The 21,189-nt window shown below is 44.7% G+C and overlaps 1 protein-coding gene across 4 annotated transcripts in view; it reads right to left on the reverse strand.

Annotated features, from left to right (window-relative positions):
- The window catches only part of ASTN2 (astrotactin 2), an 895,599-nt gene that overhangs the window by 361,673 nt on the left and 512,737 nt on the right, over window positions 1–21,189 (reverse strand). The window lies entirely within an intron of this gene.

The following is a 21,189-nucleotide window of genomic DNA, read 5'->3' on the forward strand; positions in this document are numbered from 1 at the left end:
TTACTCAGCCATAAAAAGGAATGAAATAGTGCCATTTGCAGCAACACGGATGGACCTAGAGATTATCATACTAAGTGAAGCAAGTCAGACAGAGAAAGACAAATATTATATGATATCACTTACATGTGGAATCTAAAAAAAATACAAATGAACTTATTCACAAAACAGAAACAGACTCACAGACATGGAAAACAAACTTACGGTTACCAAAGGGGAAAGGGAGGGAGGAATAAATTAGCAGAATGGGATTAACAGATACACACTACTATATATAAAATAGATTAACAACAAGGATTTACTGTAGAGCACAGGAGACTATATTCAATAACTTGTAATAACCTACAATGGACAAGAATCTGAAAAAAAAATGTATATAATTGAATCACTTTGTTGTACACCTGAAACTAACACAATATTGTAAATCAACTATACTTCATTTAAAAAAAAAAAAAGAAAGGTGAAGTGTTTTGTTGAAGGTCACCAAGCCTGTACTGTGGCAGAACTAAAGTCTGTGCCAAGCTCCATCTGAGTCCAAAGAGAAAGTTCTTCCCACTACACAACTCTTAACTTGCATTATTCATGTTTCTACAGAGTCCAGACCTCCCCATAACAACTGTGCAACTCTGCAAAATTCCTATTATTCCAACGTTGTGTATATAAATTGAAGCTATGGGGGGTATGGGGCTTACCCCAAATTATTACACAGCCTATAAACAGCAGAGCCAAGATACAAACACAGAACTGTCTGACCCTCGTACCCTAGAACTTTATTTTTCAGACTGTTGCATACAAATCACACCATCAGTAATGGTAGCATCAGCTGTTGCAAAGGTGATAAGATTCTAGGCAAATGCATGGCTCCTCCCAAATGAGGTTCACAAGAGACAAGACTAGACTAGCGACCATAATCCATGGATCTGCCAAAATTCTATTACATGAGAGATACAAATGGAAGATTCTGGAAAAAGGGCCCCAAATAAGGAATATCCTAGCACTGGGTTATTTATGATGCCTACACTTGCAGGAGATATTATTAAAGGGACACTACAGGCAGTAAAAAGAGGCACTATATTCTTCCATGTTGTATGCCTCATGGAATCTGGAATTTTGAAAGAAGGGAGATGCTGGTACATGTACATGTTGTAAGAGGAGGCCAGTGAGCACTATTGCTGATGTCTCTGGACCATCCTTCATCCCTTCCCCCATCCTTTCTCTCCTCAGGCTTGGAGCTCCAGGTTTCAGTCTCCTAGCTTATTCCCTGACTCCGGCCTCATTCCCTTCTATCCCATCTTTCATACTGACTGCCAGTGAACTTAGTAAGTCCCCGCTCTAATTAGATACCCCATGGATCAATAGTTCTCCATTACTTATGGAAGAAAATCTAAATTAGTTTCATTGGCATTCAAGGTCCTTCATAATCTGGTTCCTGCCTACCCGCCTGGCTACATTTTACCTTGTCCTCACAGTCTCCCTTTGATAGCCACAGGTCTCTTCTCATTCCCTAAACACACAAACTTAGGTCAGGTTCGCTGAAAACAGACTCTGAAACAGAGCATTGCATATACGAGGTTTATCAAGGAGCCCTCGTGGGATATACTTGTAGGAAGTGAGCAAGGCAGGACTGGGCAGGGGAGAGGCTGTCCTGCCATGTGGTTGATGCCATGTAGATCTGAAGCCTCAGTTGGTCCTGAGGGGAGCTCTGGAGCTTGGATGGCCCTTTAGGGACACCCTGAATGGAGGCAAGGGATCCAGGCCTCTGCAACACCACGTCAGCCAGTCATTGGCATGGCTGCCATCTGGAAGGCGGTATCCTTGGGAGAGGCAGTTCCTTGTGGCTGAAGGCAGTGCCCAGTGAGGGACAGAGCTGTGAGCCTCAGCCACATTCTGGAGGATGGGTGGGTCAGCCCTGAAGAGGGGATCTGAGTACACTATGTACCTTTACCTTTCTGAATCCTTAACCATGCTTTACTGCCTGGGATGCTCATCTCCACATTTTCTCCCCCGCAAAATCCTAAGAATCCTTAAAAATTATTCAAATTCAAGTTCATATTCAAATTCATTCATTCATATATTACAAATGTTTATTGAGTGTTTACTATGTGCCAGGCAACATTCTAGGTACTAGGGATGCAGTAGTGACATTGGACAAAGTCCTTACCTCCACCAAGCTTACTGTGACCTCCTTTGTGAAACCTTCTCTACTTCCCCCAAGCAGAATTAATTCCTTTTTCCTTTGAGTCCATTGTTTGAATCTATTATCTTACTGATCTTCATCAACAACTCTGTGGTTTCCCAAAGAGACTGTAAGCTTCTTGAGTGAAAGGCTCATGACTTAGTCATTCCACTTTAGCCCCCAGCACAAGGCCTGGTAAGAACTTGTGTTAAGTAAATGTTTTTCAAGTGAAACAAAGAAAACACCAGAAGGCATGGATGCCACCGACACCAATCAGTAATTTTACCAAGAGTATCTCCAGCGAGGACACTCCCCTGCCTACCCCCACCTCTGGGTTCCCATCCCAAATCCTTCATGCTCAGGGCTGTTGTACAGGGACAAAAAAGAACATGTGAGGAAGAGAGCTGCAAGCTTATCCATCACTTCCTAACTTTGTATAGACTGAGGTCAGGGTAACAGGTAGATGGAGGAAGAGAATCAACAGTCCCTGAACTGAAGCTCTTGGGAGATCCGCCACTTTTGAATCATGGAAAGGGTTGAGGGTCCTGGAAAGACATTAAGGCTATTAAAATATTAACATCCTGAGAAGAAGTGATAAGTGAGGGAAGGAGATAAAGACGGAGGGAGAGACAATCTGAGAGAGTGTGAGAGCAAGAAAAGAGATAAACATATAGAGAATGTGCTAGAAAGAAAGAAGAGAAACTGAGAGGCAGAAACACCCTCATCCAGAAGAAGGTGGATGGATGGATAGATGGAAGGATGGATGAATTGACAAGTGGACAGATACACACAGAGAGAGAGGGAGACAGAGAGAGTTAGAGAGACACACCCAGGAGTGTCCTAGAGAGGGAGATTAAAAGAGAGGAAGACAGAGGGTGTAAAGAGAGAAAAAATGCAGAACTAGATCAGGAGAAACAGGAGTAAGACCCAGAGATTAAAAAAGGAGAAAATACCAAGGTAAGGAGAACAAATGTGGAAGTGTACTGAGGAGGTGGAGAGGAGGGAGGGAGGGGAGGGGGGAGAGAGGAAGGGGATGGGGGAAGGAGACAGACACAGAAAGACAGAGAATGAAAGTGCAGAGAAAGATACTGTGCGAGTGGAAAGAGCAGAGACAGAACAACAGAGAGAAACAAAGGAAGAGGGGAGAAAAACAAGCAAAAATTTTCACCTTCCAGGGAAACCTGGTGACAGCTCAGGCTATACAAATAAAGAGGCTGTTAGCTTTTGAAAGCACTGATTCTGCATAAACATCGGTTATACCAGGGGAACATTATTTAAAACACAAAGCCCTGACACAGGGGCTGTTACTGAGTTGAGAGCAGTGATTGTGTTAGTCTGGGAAGTGACAGAGGGAGCTAAGGCAGACGCTGGCATTTTCTTAACTCAGGACTCAATCCCTCATCCCAGCTGCTGAGTGCCGGATTTGGGGTCTGTTGGAGTTCAGAGCTGCCCCAATAGCAGGGCACAAAGGGATGGAGGGAACAGCCCTGGAGGTGGAGGTGGGCTGGGGTGATGGGGAGATCTGGCTGAGAGTCCTAGCTCTGCCAGAAATCACCATCATCACCAACATCAACTCCATCCTCTATGACTTCCTGAGCACCTGCTACGGGAGAACTGTGCAAGGTTCCTTTCCCATGCTGTCTCCATAGCCTTAAAGTGTACATTTTTACTCCCCTTGTACAGCTGGAGAAACGGGATACTGGGGAGAGATGTCACTTGTCCTGGGTCGCATGGATGTGAAGTGTTGAGGCCAGGGTCTGCATGCAAGTCTGCCTGACGTCAGGTCCTGAGCTTTCTCCAGGCCACCGTTGAGCTTGTCCAACCTGCTCTGTGCCCTTGGGCAAGTCAGAGCTCTCCTAACTCTAAAGCTGGTAGAAATCTATACCCATCCCTCTGTGTCTTAGGGGAGGAAGAACTGGAAGAACAGAGCCTGTGCCACCTTTGCACACTGCCCAGTGCCGCCTCCTGGTCTATGTACATGTCACAGTAGCCTCATTCGGAATTGGAATAAAAGGGGACAACACCAGTGTACTGGTTTCCTAGAGCTGCCATAACAAGTACTATAAACCAGGTGACTTAAAACAACAGAAATGTATTCTCTCACAGTTCTGGAGGTTGGATGTCCAAAATCAAGGTGTCAGCAAGCCCATGACTCCTCTATAGGCTCTAGGAGAGAATCATTCCTTGCCTATTCACAGCTTCTTGTGGCTCCTGGCAAACTTGGCGTTCCTTGGCGTGTAGCTGCATCACTCTAATCTCTGCCTCCATTGTCACACGGCCTTCTTCCTTCTTCCTTGTGTCTGTGTGTCTTTTCCTCTTCTCACAATGACACCACCCACTGGATTTAGTGCCCATCCTAATCTATTATGACCTTATCTTAATTACATCTGCAAAGACCCTATCTCCAAATAAGGTCACATTCTGAGGTTCTGGGTAGACATGAGTTTTGGGAGGAGGCTAGGCAACCCACTACTCATGGCTCAGAGACACATCCTTAAGCTGAGTCGGACGGTAGGTAGGACAGAGCCGAGATTAACACCCTGGTCTTTGGCTCTTAACGCCAGTGTTCCTCACACCACACCTTCCAACTCCATGTTCTGCATGTTACACTGTGGTATTTACAAGGCCTATAAAGTCTGAGAAAAAGGATCCCAGTAAAGCCATTTCTCCTTCATCTGAGAGGAGAAAAGACCAACATTAATTAAGTACCTAACACACCCCAGGCAGAACAGAGGTTGGCAAACTTTGCTATACAGAAATCCATAGTCAATATCTTAGGCTTTGCAAGCCATATGGTCTCTGTTCCAACTACTCAATTCTGCTTTTACAAAACACAAGCAGCCATAGAAAATATGCAATGACAATATGCAAAATGCAGTGAGTGAGCACGGCTATGTTTCAATAAAATTGTATTTACAAAAAGACACAGCAGACTGGACTGCCATTTCCTGTTTTACGTGGGAAAACCTGCAGGTCAGTGTTGGAGTTTAGATTTGAACTGAGGTATGTCCAACTCCAGAACCCACATTCTTTCTCCTACATCAGCGGTCCCCAACCTTTTTGGCACCAGGGACTGGTTTGTGGAAGACAATTTTTCCACAGACGGGGAGGTGGGGGGCGGGGGGAATGGTTCAGGTGATAATGCGACCGATGGGGAGGGATGGGGAGCGATGGGAGCGATGGGGAGAGATGGGGAGAGACGGGGAGCGGCAGATGAGGCTTCGCTCCCTTGCTCGCTAGCTCGCCTGCCCGCCGCTCACTTCCTGCTGTGCGACCCGGTTTCTAACAGGCCGCGGACCCCTGTCCTCCATGAAGTTTCTTCTGAACCTCACCCTTCTCATCTGCAAAATGGGAACAGCATCCTTCTAGCTCCCAACCATGTAGGATTATTGTGAGGATGCAATGACAAGATGCATAGGATCACGTTTTACAAACTCAAAAACCCAATGCAAATACATTTATCATTCATTCATTCAACAAATATTTGAGCACCTACTGTATGCCCGGTACTGAACTGGTTATTATTATGTCTCTCCTTTGGCCTCAGTCTGCCTGTATTTCTGCATCTATTAAGTCCAGCCGCTGTCTAAGATGTTTCCAAGCATCTCTCCAGTTCTAACACTCTAATTCTTTTTGGGTTTTTTTTGATAATACTGGTTTCAAAACAGAGTCAGCCAGACCCTACCAGGCTGAGTGGGGCTGCCATCCCCTCCCTAGCTGATTCCTTAAGTGTGAACGCATCACCTGGGTTCCATTGGACCGGCCGAGTCAGCTGAGCCCCATGCGGGCGGCTGGGAACAGATGCTGACGTGGTCCCCTGTTAATAAACACTAGGAAAGGTCTGTGTCACTCACAGAGAGGTGCTAATGGATGACTCAGGGCCCAGACAGTAACAAGACCCCCACGGGTGCAGACTAATCACTCTCTGATAACAATAGGCGGCCTTGTTTCCTGAGCTCCCAGAGAGGGAGGAACGGAGGACAGGGCTTGTCAGGAATCAAGCTGCCCTCCCACCCTGCCCAGCCCCGCCCTGGGTTCAGGGAGGCTCTCAGCCCCAGCGGCAGGGGCAGCGTGGAGAACAGTGATACGCGGCAGGTTTGTCCCCCAGCTTCACTCACCATGAGACCTGGGGTGAGTCCCTTAAACCCTGGGCTTCCATTTTCTTGTCTGAAAAATGGGGATATTAATACCTAGCTGGCAGAGTTAGCGAGGGCAATAAATTAGACAATATATGCCAAATATTATCAGAAGGTGCCCAACAGCCAGCTAAAATTAGAATCATCTGACTGTCCTGCAAAACTGCAAAGGCCATGACTTGAGAATGTAAGGAGCTCGATGCAGGAGAAAAAAGGAGGACCTGGGGCCTCAGAGTATCCATTTACTCACTTAAATTTTTTCATTGATACCTAATTTGGCCCTGGGCTGGTTTCTGGTGGGGTGGGGGGGACGGCACGGATATAGGGATAGATATGCCATAGCATGTACTAAGGAGGAAGGGAAAAACAAAAACAATTAACCTCACAACATAACTGGGGCCACAGGACTATAAAGAGGCCACCCCATCCACCCAGACTTTGGTAGTGGGGGGTCAGACGAGGCTTTTTGGAGGAGGCAGTATTGAACCTGAGGCAGAAAGGCTGAGCAGGAATTAGCCACATGAAGGAGGGTGGCATGAGATACGGGTATTCCAGGCAGAAGTAGCAGAGGGTATACCCTGATTGGGGGAACTTCAAGCAATTCAGGGAAGCTGGAGTGTCGAGGAGGAGATGGGGTATGGCAGAGGCTGCCGGGAGACAAGCTAGACAAGGTTCCGCGTGCCAGGCCTCGATGATTCTTCCCTTCACCCTGGGAGCTGCACGCATCCACCAGAGGGTTCTAGAAGCAGATTCTGCTTTTATTTAGACTAATAACACAGACTACGATTTTATATAATCATGATGGCAATAACAACAACAGCAGTAATGATAGTTCATGATTACTGAACGTTCATAATATGCCAGGCAATGTTTCAAGCATGACATGTGTCAGCCTTCCTAATCCACATGAAAACACAGTGACGCAAATGATATGATCATCCCTGTTTTATGAAAGAAGGAAGTAAGTCCCTGTTTTGAGGATTAAGCGGTTTTGAGACCAGCTGAAGATCATGTTAGGAACAGTGTCAGGACAGTGGCTGGCACATGGCATCTGCTTTATAAAGTTTAGTTGGTAGATGGCTTCTGGGCTGGGGTGAGCTGGCACATGGCACAGGGAAGCAGATTTGGGCTTTTTTAAAGTCAGAGCTATTGAGCAATGGGAACACTATCTCCCAAGGTCCTGCTGCTGCTGGCCACTGCAGGAATGCAACCTGAGGAGGGATGGCCATTTTCTGGGATTGGGGTGGAGGAAAGTCAAGCTTCCGGGGGAGGGCAGCACAATACCATAGTGATAGTCACAACAATGGCTACGATCTATGGAGAACTTACAACCTGAGAACTTAACATGGGTTATCTCGTTATTTCTTTATTTTTTTATTTTTTTAAAAAATTTTTCTTCTGGCCACATGCATGTGGGATCTTAGTTCCCTGACCAGGGATTGAACCCGTGTCCCTTGCATTGGAAGTGCGGCGTCTTAACCACTGGACCACCAGGGAAGTCCCTATCTGATCTCGCAGGGCTTGCTATAGCCCTATGGGATGGTGCCATTCTTATCCCCATTTTGTTGATTAAAACAGAAATGCACACACTTGGATCAGGACCTGGTGCTTACAGAGGGGAGGGGACTTGCCCTGTGACACACCGTGGCTCTGCTCTGGTGTGTCTGTCTCCAATCCCAGTAGGGTCCTGCCTTCCTCCTTAGGATCCCTTCCCACCTGGAGATTCTGGGACTGGTGTTGCAGCTGACCCTGATCATTCCCCTTCCTTTAGCAATTATGGTTTGCACTAATTTAGGTCAGGAATACATATCGCTGTGCTGAGTGGTCTCAGAGCTTCTTGTGAGTGCCTGTGTCTTTGAGGAGCCTGCCAGCTTCCTGCATGCAGAGATCCTCTTCACTCTCTTCCCCCTGCATGCTGGGTATGTGGCAGCTGTTCACTGAATAAGCAAGGAGGAGAAGGAAGAGGAGGAGGGGTGAATGAGGCCCATCAGCTGTGTGGTCTTGGGGACAAAGAGAAAATGATTCTGTGTGGCCACTGCCCATCTGTGAAATAGGGACAGTAAAATTCAGCTCACAGGGTCATGGTCAGGACTCAATGAGATAGAAGATGTAGAAGGCCTTCACCATCATCAGGCTCATACAGACACCTTCATAAAGGTCAGCTGTATCTTGGAAATGCATTTGTTCATGTCACAAATATTTACCCAGCACTCACCACCATGGAGGTTGGAGGTTAAATATACAGAAAAGAGCAAAACAGACATGGGCTTTGCTCTCCTGGAACTTATAGCTCAGTGAATGGAACAGAGCCACCCAGCAAGTCCCTGTCACTGTATCTATACCTGTATCTGTATCTACATCTATATCTGTGTCTATATCTATAATTATAAATTATGATAGATGCTTACAAAATACAGGATACCAGGAGAGCATATGGCAGAGGGGACAATCTAACCTAGGGAACTGGGGGTGGGAGTTGGGTGTCGAGGGGAGCATATTTCCCTGGGGAGTGTCAGGCCCTGAAGCAAAACCAGCCAGTGGCCTGGAGGAGTTCTGTCACATCTGGGCTTTCCCCAGGGGTGCTGGGATAATGTGTGACCCACACACACACAGTGACCTTGGAGTCCATCTGATCTCTGAGACCATCCTTCTTTGGCAAAAAGCCACCTCTTCCTCCCTGTGCTGACTGCTCATTCATAGAAAGCCTCCTCCTTGCCAACCCGCCCCCCTTTCTCCTGCCCCTTGCAAATCCCATCATTATATTCAAAAGAAATCAAAAAGGTTCAGTGACAATGCGGAGGCTTGATCTCATAGGGAAGCTCATTAAGGTGGGCTCCAAGAGGTGGAAAGGCGCTGTGTTCTCCAGAAGCCCTCTTGCCCGGCGATGGTGGGAGACCCTGGTGTCCTGGGAGGGCAGAGGGGCTTGCCTGACAGGGGCAGAGGAGAGCCCACCATTAGGGAGTAAACAGGGCTGCATCCTCCAGCAGGAAAGGCTCTGGCTGGGGGTTGGAGGAGTGGGATCTGGGTCTAGCTCTACCTTGTACTGCTATGTGTCCCCAGGTAAACCTCTACCCTCTCTGGGCCTCTACTTCCACATTTATAAAATGATGGGATGATTGCTAAGGGTCCCTCCAGCTCAGATTTCTAGTAACCTTATGTGACTTCCCAAGAAGGATAGGTGGAAATGTAAGAATGAGGGAGGGAGGGGGAGAGAATAGCCATGGTTTCCATTGTATCCATCATATCCAATATTTCCATTGTTCTGCAACTACGGAAATCAAGGGTCATATACAGTCAGCAGGGAAATGAGAAATAAATACAACTGTGCTACCAGGAAGAAGCCCTGGGCTGAAACCCAGACCCTGCCACTTATTCGCTGAGAAGACAGGTCACTCCGCCTCTCTGAGCTCAGTTTCCCCATGCATGGATCATGGATAATAACCCCTAACTCTTAGGTTACATGAGGATGACATGAGGTAATAAAAGCTCTGCGAAGGCCGGGGCTCTGGCACGCTCACTGCAGTCCAGTGCCTGGAACATTGTACCCAGACTTTTGTTGGACAGATGAATGAATGAATGGGCGAATGAGTGAGTGAATGGATGCAAATGTATGTGAACCACTCCACGGACACCCTCGCTTTTATTGTTGTGGTTGTTACTGACAATAGCCTGCTTTTCAGGCTGAAACCCTGAAAGTTACTCCAAGCTGGGAAAACAAGCGTTCTTAACTCAACCTGTAACCCTTTTGTCAGTCTAGAGAAGCATATGGGCCACATCTTAGAATAATGTTTTTAAACGCACAAGATCAAATACAAAAAGCGTTACATAAGAAACCATTTATCAAAACATTTTTTTAAAAGCCAACTGGCATCTAATAATATATATGCTTCTTTATTGACACATTAAATAAAAAGGTCTAGGAACAGATGTAATAATGACCGTAAATTGGAAGTAGTGAAGAGAATAAACTATGTTTTAAGACATCTGCAACAAATGAAACAACAAACGTAAGATGGTACAAAACTACATGTGATTTCTCTTGGCAAAAAAGTCACAGGTGCTATTAATACACCCATGTCTGCAATGGAAGGAAATGCTAAATTTCACTGAGAAGTTGGTGAAAGTGAAAATTTATTATTAGGGGATTTCATGGACCATCAGCACAGACCCTGGGTTGAGAGCCTCTGCCTAGACTTTGATAGAGAAAGCTTCTCTCTAAATATCTGTCGATCTGTGAATATAACCAGACGCTTGGGTCCAGATAAGAAGAGACAGGAAATTAAAACTCAGTTACGATAACACCAAAATCACTCCTTCCTGGTGGGGCATATGTGGTGTAGAGAAAGGGGGACAGACTTTGCCTTCAGAAAAAGAAAATTTTAAACTCTTAAGGGCGTGTCCTCACCCAAGTGACCTCCCTCTCTGAACTTGAGTTTCCTCCTCTATAAATGCATCATTGCAATGTTCCCTCAGTGCCTGGGGGACTGGGTGAAATAAACGAGGCAATGCACCTTGTGCAAAGAGGCGAGTGCTACCCCTCAATGCCCCCCTTCTATACCTTCTAGGGTGAGACAAGATTTTTGCAGCCACTCACTCTTAAGAGCTGCTGAATGTACCACAACAGGGATGCACTGGCACCTACTGAGTACCAGGCCGTCTGCTAGATATTCAGCGCTCAGAGGTGCCCAGACAAAGCCCCACTTTCAAGAAGTGCATAGGCTGCGGCCAGAGACAACAAGACTTATAAAGTGGGGTGAATACTTACAGCATAGATGCATAAAAATACATGAGATCTCCAAAAGGAAGCAATGAATTCTTCCTGGGCTGGTTGGGGAAGGATTCTTGGAGGGAGAAGCAATACACTGGCTCTTGAAGGAAGAGGGGGACAATGAGGGGGAGGAGGAGGAGCAGGAAAGGAAGAGGAAACGAGAAGAAAGGAAGAGGAAACGAGAAGAAAGGAAGAGGAAACGAGAAGAAAGGAAGAGGAAGCAAGAAGAAAGGAAGAGGAAGCGAGAAGAAAGGAAGAGGAAACGAGAAGAAAGACAGGGCAGGCGTTAGAGGGTAATGCGTGTGGGGAGTGGAGGAGACAACATGCCAGAGAAAGGAAAAGAAGCCTGGAGAATGCAATTCTATCCCAGAAAGTAGGGAAATCGATTCTGTAATATAGGTGCAGGGAGGAAATAACATTCCAAGCATTGTTAGAACAAAGGAAGAAAAGAAACGTGAAAAGAGAATAATTTGAAACACCAGAAAGCATTCGGGATGCCAGTGAGGGGACTCTGAGCCGGAATCCCAGCTCTGCCTGGAAGCTTCACTGTGTGACTTCAAGAGAGTCACTTGGTGTCTCTGATCTCGGCTTCCTGATTGGTCAAATGGAGATTATAGCACCTCCCTCTCAGGACAGAGGTGACAATGAAATGAGATAAACCACCTAAAGCACCCACGTGTTGTCCAGGACCGAGCAAGAGTCCAGCCATTGTAAAGTCCCTCTTACTGCCCTTCTCAGTCAGCACCTGGGGTGCCTGCTGCCCTTGCATGGTAGTGACAGGTTAGGAGAAAACGCAATTTTTCAAGAGACTCCAGCTTGCGTAGAACACGAGGCACCTCTACCAGCCTACACACAATTACTTTATAAAATGTAAATTCCAGGCAGGAAAAGCCTGCGTCTATCAGCTACTTGCCAAAACATATAGTAGTGGATAGTGAGTTATGGTAATTAAACACGAGTTAATTTATTTACTGAAAAGAAATATTGCTACTTTGAAGCATCAGGGTTATCTGTAGCACAATTTAATGAATGGAGTTTTTAATGTGGTGGAAATCGCTAGGTAATTGCCAGCTGATCATCCATAATTACAAGACTGTTAGGTACGCAAAGCCTGAAACAATGTTTCCTAATTTCTTTAGGATCAACAAAGTAAGCATCCATCCATCCGTCCATCCATCCATTCATATACCCATCATTCCACGTAACCATCCATTACTAAGATACTTACTGGCCACCTGCTATACCCTCCCCTGTGCTATGAAGAGTCAGAAGTACAGACAAGACTAAGCCATGGTCTCTGCCCTCCAAAAAGCTAGCAGTGTTGAAGAACAGAGAAGACACAGCAAAAAGGTCCATGGGAAGTCAGAAGGGAAGGAGGTTACTTCCAGTTTGGGATGAGGGGAGTGGGTGGTAGTTGGGTGTGTGGACCAAGAAAGACTTCTACCTTCTTGTATCTTTGGAATTTTGAACTGTGTGCATATATATGCTTCTTCAAAAATAAGTAGATATTTTATTTCAAAAAATAAGTGAGAACTGGAGAAAGAGGAAGAGGAGGAAGAGGAAGATAAATATTATGGACTGAAAATAGGTCATTAGAGTTGAGCTTGCACCATGGGTGGTAATGCAAAAGGCATTGGCAAGAATGTAGCAGTTCTCACCAATCAAGTTGGCAAGTATTTTTGTCAAATGATAATTCTCAGTGCTGACGAGGGTAGAGTGAAATGATATTCTTCCTATTCTACTTGTGCTGGTATAAATCGCCAAAATTTATGGAAAGCGATTTGGCAAAATCTACCAAACTTCTGAAGTGTTCATACAGTTTGACCTAGTGATTATAGTAGTACATTGTAAAGGAAAAAAGAGCAGCCAGGTAAAGAGATATGTTCAAAAATGTTCATCATAGTATCATCCATAACAGGGTTAAAAGTGGGAACGATCTAAATATCTAACAGTGACAATACGATCCATTCATATAATAAGTTACGTGAAAATTTATAATTATGCTTTCCAGGTATAGCTAATTACATGGAAAAACTTTATGATATTATTTTTTCCCCCCAAAATCAAGAAAGCATTACATATACACAAATGCACATGCATACATAATTAACAAAAAGAGACACTTCAAGGAGGCTGTTGTATTTCACTGGGTTGGATGTGTGATAAAAGGGGTGAAACTATGCAGTAGACAGCCCTTAGATTTGTTCATACAATATCTATGCCCCCTTCTGGTAAAAGCACCCCCTTAGCTTTGCGGAAATGTACATCACTCCCCCATACACACATACACCATGGATAGAGCCTTGTAGATTCATCAGTCAAGGTGCTTGCATTCCTCCGTGAATGAGTGAGGTGAGTGAGGGAATTGATAACCAGGCCAAGCAGAGGCTCACTCTTGGGAATGTGAATCTTAAGCAGAATGTCATGAAGGTTGAGGATGTGGAAATCAATTGCTTGTAAACTACCCATGATCACGCCCCTTTGGAATTTCTTCACGGTGCCCCTCTGTGGCAGGTCTACTTGGGTTTGCTGACTGTTGTCATAAGCAGTGCCCGGCCATTCTAAGTTTCTGAACAGGGGAATGACATAAATAGAGATGTGTCTACAAATAATTAAGGAACACTTCAGTTCAGAGCTTCTAAGTCTGGTTCAGTGTGTCTTGAGTTTTGGCAACAGAAGATCCAGATGAAGATTCAGGGCTTTTGGAGAAGGGTATTGAGAGAGGACACTGAGTTTCAGGCGGTCGTGACCAGGAGGGATGTCTGTCTTGTGCCTTATGAGAGAGACCAGCAGAGGGCAGAAGACAGGGGAAGGGAGGCCTCCATCACAGCCCTGCCGCCATCTGGAAGAGCATGGAGCAAGGAGGAGGGAAGGAGGAAAAGCAGAGAATGCACCTTGAGACCAATGGTAATAGAGTTGCTTCTAAATTCAGTCTCACACCCAGTCAGGCAGGCTTTATCTAGAGGCCCTGTTTCTTATGAATCCGGGGCCTGAGCTTGGGGACCTAGGAGGCCGTGAAGTACAGAGGAAGCCACTGAGCCTGGAACCCAGGAGAGTAGGTTCAAGTCCTCTGCTCTGCTGCTCAGGTGAAAGATCCTGGACAGGCACTTTCCTTTTCCCGAGCCTCAGGATAATTTGCTCATTCATTTGGTAGCATGTTCATTCATTCATTCATTCATTCAGCAAATATCTATTGAATGTCTACTAACTAGCATGTACTACCAATTCATTCATTCATTCATTCATCCAGCAAATATCTATTGAATGTCTACTAACTAGCACGTACTACCAATCCATTCATTCATTCATTCATTCAGCAAATATCTATTGAATGTCTACTAACTAGCATGTACTATCAATTTAGACATATGTAGGAAAATTGGTTCTTTATGTCAAAAGGAGGCCCTCGGTGGTACTGCTCAGGGAGTATGGGGGAGCCGTGGGCTCCTCCCTTCTGGGTTTATCCCCTTGTCTCTACTTCTTAAGGATCTGGGTGGACCTAGATCAGGCAGCAAAGAGCCACAGACTCGCTGACAGAGAGACGTACAGCACAGGGGAAGATGCAATTACCGCCCACAGGCCCGCGTTGCCTGTCTTGTTCTAGACAAGGCCACTATTTGGCCTGCTGGGCTGGGTGGATAGAAAAGACAGAGTGCGGGGGAGGAAGGAGGTGGAGACCGTGCTTACGGGCAAGTCCCAGGGTCCATGAAGCACTCAAGTGCAGACGGTGTACAAGCATGTGGAGGAACTGACTTCTTCTGCAAATCGTGTTTTCTTTTTTGGTGGAGGAAAGACTTTGCTCTTTTAGAAATATCAAATGTTGGGCATTATTCTACATATAGTAAAGACTGTGGTGTATAAAAAAAGAGTCCCTTCCCTCATGGTATTTATATTCTACTAGGAAGAGAAACTTCAAACAAATTTAAAAGGATTAAAGAGTTAAATGGCTGAAGTGTTGTACAGTTACTGTGACAGAACGAGGCTAGGGAGTGTTGGCGGTGGGCTGAGGGGTGGCGTGCTGGTTTACTAAGACGTCAGGGAAGTCCTGTGGGGTCATGGAGATGATCAGTGGGGTAATGAATGCAGAGTGACTAGCACAGCATCTGGTACAGAGCAAGTGCTCAAGAAATCACTGCTGTTAGTGTTATTGTGAATTACGTTCTAAATTCCTTCTCTGAACGTGGGGACAGCAATGCCTATTTCATAGGGTTGCTGAGTAGATTAAATTCGGAAATATGTAAAAAGAAATTTATGTGACAAATTCAATACGGGATTATTGAGAGCCAGCCATGTTTCAGGGGAGACTGGCATAAACAAACACATAAATGCATAGTATAAAGTCAGAGTGGTGAGTGAAGGACGGAAAAGAACGCAGAGGCCGAGATCGAGATTCCTGGTGTGGGGAGACCAAGGACCTCCAAGGCTTGAGGAGATGACCTTTGAACAGAAGCAGGGAGGAAGTGCTGGAGAGAACAGGGCTGGGGAAAGCATGTCACAACGGGAGGAAACAGCAGGTGCAAAGGCCCAGAGGCAGGGGTGGGGTTGGCCCTGAAAGGAGCATCAGGGGCCAGTGGATCTTGGAGGTGACAGCAGAGGTTTTGGGTACGAAGCAAAGGTGCTGGAGGATTTTGTAAAAGGAGTATGATGATCTGATTTACCGTTTAAAAGCATAACTCTGTGTGTAGTGTATATTATTCATCTTATTCATCTTGGTGTATCATGAGATCAGAGGTAGCATAGGCAAATGATGTGACACTCGTTCTAAAAGCAACGTATTCGTTGCATGCCTATTATGTGTAGGCTGCTAGATACAGCAGTGTAGATGGAGACAGCCACTACTTCTTGCCCTTGGGGACCTTCTGATGGTTCTATTGGCACAGTGTAGATACTTCATAAATTATCATCACTTGATATGAACTAATATATATTACACTGCATTATATTTTACTATATGAATAGCACAGCATTTGTACTTTTATCTCTCTTGCCCCCAAAGTGACAGTGTTACAATTCACCAGAGGCTCATTCTTGAGGAGAAAGGAGCAGCAAAAGAAAAAAAAAAAAAAAAAGAGGAGGCAGAAGTAAGCACAAGGGAGCAGGGGCGTGAAATTTCTCACCACTGTATCTCTGAATATGTGGCTATAACCGTCCTCTCATTTGACTGTCTGGTGGACTCCTATTCACATTCCGGAGCCCAGCTCACTCTTCGCCCCCTGGAATCCAAGAGCCCTCCCTCCACCGTGCCACTCGGTCTGAACTGCTGTCCCCTGCCTGTCCACCCTCCTGGATCCCGGATGCATCCCTCCTGAGGCACCTTGAGGGACACATGAGTATGATGTTTACTCACAGTGTTCATTCTTCTCGTTTATTGGGTTGGCCAAAAAGTCCATTTGGGTTTTTCCATAACATCTTACAGAAAAACCCAAGCGAACAGTTTGGCCCACCCAATATTTGTATAACCTCAGAGATTAACACAGGCTCTGATGCGGCTGGTGTAAAAAACATCTACAGAAGAGAGAAAGGGAGAGAGGAAGAGAGGGAGGAAGAGAGGGAGGAAGGGAGGGAGGAAGTGAGGAGGGAGAGAAAGGAATACAATTCTTTCCTTCTTTTCCAGGCAATGCTAAAGCTCATTTCAACCAGCAAGTGCTGAGCTTATTGATCAACATTTCTGAGGTACTGAACTGAGTTTCTATTGACAGAAGTAACTAGCAACTAGGCTGGGGGAGAGAGAAATGTGCTGACAGCCAGCAAATCATAGCCCTGATATCAGAGTGCCTGTCTATGCCAAGGGGGACAATCATTAATTTCCTGTTCCTTCACAGTTACATTTCTTGGGCTGACTGACAAGTTCATTTTAGGGATTCATCAGGCCCTTTATAAATAAACTCCCTTCTTATGCCATGTTTCTAACTGCACCTGCCACCCAGATGATCGGCTGCCTGGGACACACATAAACATTTCAAATTGCTAGCAATAGCTCAACATAGTAGTTAAAGGAAATCTTCCCATTTCTGTATTATATAATCAAGAGGGCCCAATTCCCCGGGCTCAGGCATCTTTATTCTGTGCACAGAACTGAAGAAGATTTCATTTATTGATTCCCTTCCCACCCCCCCACTTTTAAATAAATGATACCCAAGCATTTAGTTACAAAATCATTTGTTGGCATGCAGACCTTGAAATTAAGTCCCCTGTAAAAGCTGTGTGACTCTGAGTAGGGTACTTAACCTCTCTGAGCTTCAATTTTCTTGCGTGAAAAATGTGGACACATTGTGAATGGCACTGTTGCTAAAGAAGACAAGAGCATGTTTAAAGAGGGGAGATGCACTTGTAATATTATCTCATTAAGTCTCATAATGAGTCAGCCTCATGACTGCTATCTCCATTTTACAGGCAAGCAAATCATGTCTCCAAGAAGGGAAGTGGCCTTTTCCTGGCTGGTAGTGGCAGAGGTATGAGATCAACCTAGTTCTGCCTGAGGCAGCTGCTCAAAGAAAGGCAATTTCTCATTAATCTTGTTAGTGATTTTACCTCTCTGCCTGGCCTAAAATTCCATTTGGTGCCAGTGGCCTTGAGGTTAGCCTAGGAAGAACTCAGCTCTCTGCTAGCCTTCACATACACAAAGCAATTCCGGTCTCTCTAGAAACAATTTTGCAGGCTCCACTCATCAAAGCAAAGTTCTTAGAATCCAAATGACTGGTGTTGCTGCATCTAATGTATTTGTATTCACTGTTCAGTTTATTTTGCTAACAGTAGCCAGAGGTACCTTGATATTTGCATTAGTATACAATTTCTCTTAAAGACTGTTTATTTTTGAAAAGGTTCTGAGTAGTTCTAACTATTAACTTGATTAGGAAAATTTCTCTGCTTAAAGACAAGGAGCCATATGCGGTGGAGCTTCGGGGCTGAGACAGACATTTACTGAATACCTACTGTTCAGTGATCAGTGGTATTCCGTCAGCCTGGTCCTCTGGCAGCTTCTGTTAGAGTCGGGAAATGAACATTAATCCCATAATGCTATGTCTCCTATGTGTCAAACAGGGAGCGGGGCAAAATGTGCTATCTTACCCCAAACCCATGAAACAGCACCTGTGTTCCTTACCCCCCTTTTATAGATGAGGAAACTGAGGCATAGCGAGGCCTGGGGACAGGCACAGTACTCCACAGCAAGAAAGTGGAGGATCTAGAATTTGAATGCAGGCTGGGATGAGCAATATGGTACCACTTGATTCACAGCTGGGCTCTGAGCTATGAGGTGAGGTTACTCCAGCTGGGTAATGGGCATATGGAGATCTGTTGCACCAGTCTTTCTACTTTTGTATATGTTTGATATTTTGAATAAAAAAAATATATATATATATATATATATATATATATATATATATTTTTTTTTTTTTTTTTTTTTTTTTTCTTTTTTAAGTGCAGGCTCTGGAACCAGACTGCCTAAGATCTTAACTGTGAAACAGAAGTAACAATACCACTCTGGACATGGGGTTGCTCTAAGCATAAAATGCATTAACACAGACAAAGGCATTTAGAACTGGTCACAATGTAAGTATTCAAGACCTGTTAGCTGTTATTTTTTTTGTGTGCCATGTGGCCTGTGGGATCTTAGTTCCCAGACCAGTGATCGAAGCCGTGCCTCCTGTAGTGGAAGCACCTAGACTTAACCACTGGAAGTCCCTTAGCTGTTATTTATTGTAACAGCTAAGATGGAAAGGTCTGCAGTGTTCCTTGTCTAGCAAGCCCTTCCCCAAGTATTACTGAATATAAGGAAATTCACCACCACCTTCCTGAGAAGATTTGAAGTGTTATTTGATTTGCCTGAAAATATAAACTTGACTTAGAAATGTAAATGAACCAGTCATATATCTACTTAGAGTATTTCATGTATTACTTTAGTAATACCCCTACCTGTTTAAAATCTCACATTACACATAATAATACATTTAGAATTACTGCTCTTGCCTACTCTTTTTGAACAAAACTACTTTATTCCAACTCTTCACCTGTAATTCCTGATCCAGTCTAACGTATCTTCCCCCAAGCAGTTGTTGTTTAAAAGAAATTAGTTGCAAAAATACCCTTCATGTGTGAGAAAGCCATACCCAAGGTGACAGCCTCCTCTGTCGGGTGAATTTGTGGAGTAGGTGCTGCCCTCATATACAGACATTTACGGCTGGTTACCGTGGTCTGAGGGTAGACGGTTTGTTAAAGAGGCAAAGGGGAGGGGGCTGGTTAAACTGGGTGGGATGGCTGGGGGCCTGATTTGCAGGAAGCAAAGGAGAGAAGATGGATAAAGCTAAATGTCAATCCTGGTCAGGCCAGGCTATACCCTATCCAGCTCACTGACTTTTAATCAATTTTTTTTTTTATTAGAAAAGTCATACATTGATGTTTTAAGGTGTTTAGAAAACACTGAAAAGTAAAAAGAAAAACAAATCCATTAATCTCGCTGCCTAGAGAGAGCTACAATTGTTATTGTGCTATCTTTGATCCAAGCACAAATGCTCTTTCCCCAGACAGCCTCTTGGCTCAAATGTCACCAGCTCAATGTCATTGGATGACCACCTCATATTAGGGGTGCCAGATTTAGCAAATAAAAATTCAGGACATCAGTTAAATTTGAATTTCAAATAAACAGCCATTTTTTTCTTTTTAAGTATAATGTGTCCCAAATATTGCAATTGTTCATTGTTTTCCAGAAATTCATACTTTTCACTCCAGGGCAGCAACAACCGGCCATCCCTACTTCCTTACTTCAGTCAGATACTGACCAAAAGCCTCTTCCATGCAGGCTCTGCTCACACAGGCTAAAGGGGGATCCCAATGCCAAGACAGACATTTACCTGCCAGTTTCTAGAAAGAAAACACGTGGGCCCCCTTTCTGCCCAGGACTTGGGGCTAAATTGGGCTTTACTCTTGGTTTTCAAAAGAAAATGGTAAGTAGGAACATGTGTTGAATGATCACTGATATTTGAAGGTGACCAAAAGAAATATAAGTTCTTTTTAAAAATACAATGACTCCATTTCAATTAAAAAAGGAAAAAAAGCCAAATGGCAGCAATCACATAACAGTAGGAGCCCAGTGCCCTGCTGTGCGCGTCAGGGGTATTTTCTGTTATTCTGACAGCAATCTCGATGCCTCCTTTTACAGGTGAGCAAACAGAAGTTCAGAGGGGGCAGGTGATTTGCCCAAAGTCTCAGTTAATCAGGGAGGAGCTGGGATTAGGATTCGAGGTCTGTTTGAAAGGAAAACTCCTGCAGCAGTTTTGGACCTGAGGCTCCCAGCAGTAGACTGTGAAAGCAACCAGCTTTTCGGAAGTGCTCTTGGTCACGTTATTTATTTATGGCAAAGGCACTTTGCCTCCCTGTGCATTTATGAAAGCGGCCCCACGAGAAGGGAGTCTTTGGGCCGAGATCTCGGAGACCCAGCCCGTTCTGAAAGCAAACTTTACATCCATTTGTACTTACTAAGCACACAAATCTGGTCTTGACTGTCTCTGTTTTTAAAGGGGTGCGAGTGGAAGCAGGGAGGGGGTGGGAGAGGAGGTCAATTAAGTCTGGACGCTGGAAGGCTCTCTGGAGTAGGTGGTACCCTATCAAGGCTCTAGTAGTTTGGGCACAGTTTCCACAGAATCCAATTCTCCCGAATTAAACAGGACGGCAAATGAAGACTACATTGATTTTCTGCTCAGGTCAATACGTAAGATAAATTGACCAGAAGAGCTAAACACTGATCAGGGTGAACTGAACATCAACATTTGCTAAGAACAGAGGGAGGAGAAACATATATATCAGAAAAATGGAGATGGCGATAGCGCGTCGGGGCAACTGCTTGGTATCCAGCGAAGGTCTGTGTTTAAGGATTAATATTTTAGTCAGGTCTTTCCCATTAAAAAAAAAAAAAGCAGTGGAATTAACTTATTACAATAAAACTTCATTTAGTCAGACTGATTGCTGGGAAGACTGATTGCCTTTTTTTTTTTTTTAAAGAATGTCATTGAATTAAAATGCACAGATATAAATGCAGCACAAAGAGCACTGCACGGAGAGTCAGAAGACCTGGGTCACTGGCCTGTGACTTGTTAAGAGCAGCGAATCATATATTA

The sequence above is a fragment of the Balaenoptera ricei genome, chromosome 6, assembly GCF_028023285.1.
Source record: "Balaenoptera ricei isolate mBalRic1 chromosome 6, mBalRic1.hap2, whole genome shotgun sequence".
In the NCBI taxonomy this organism is placed as follows: Eukaryota; Metazoa; Chordata; class Mammalia; order Artiodactyla; family Balaenopteridae; genus Balaenoptera; species Balaenoptera ricei.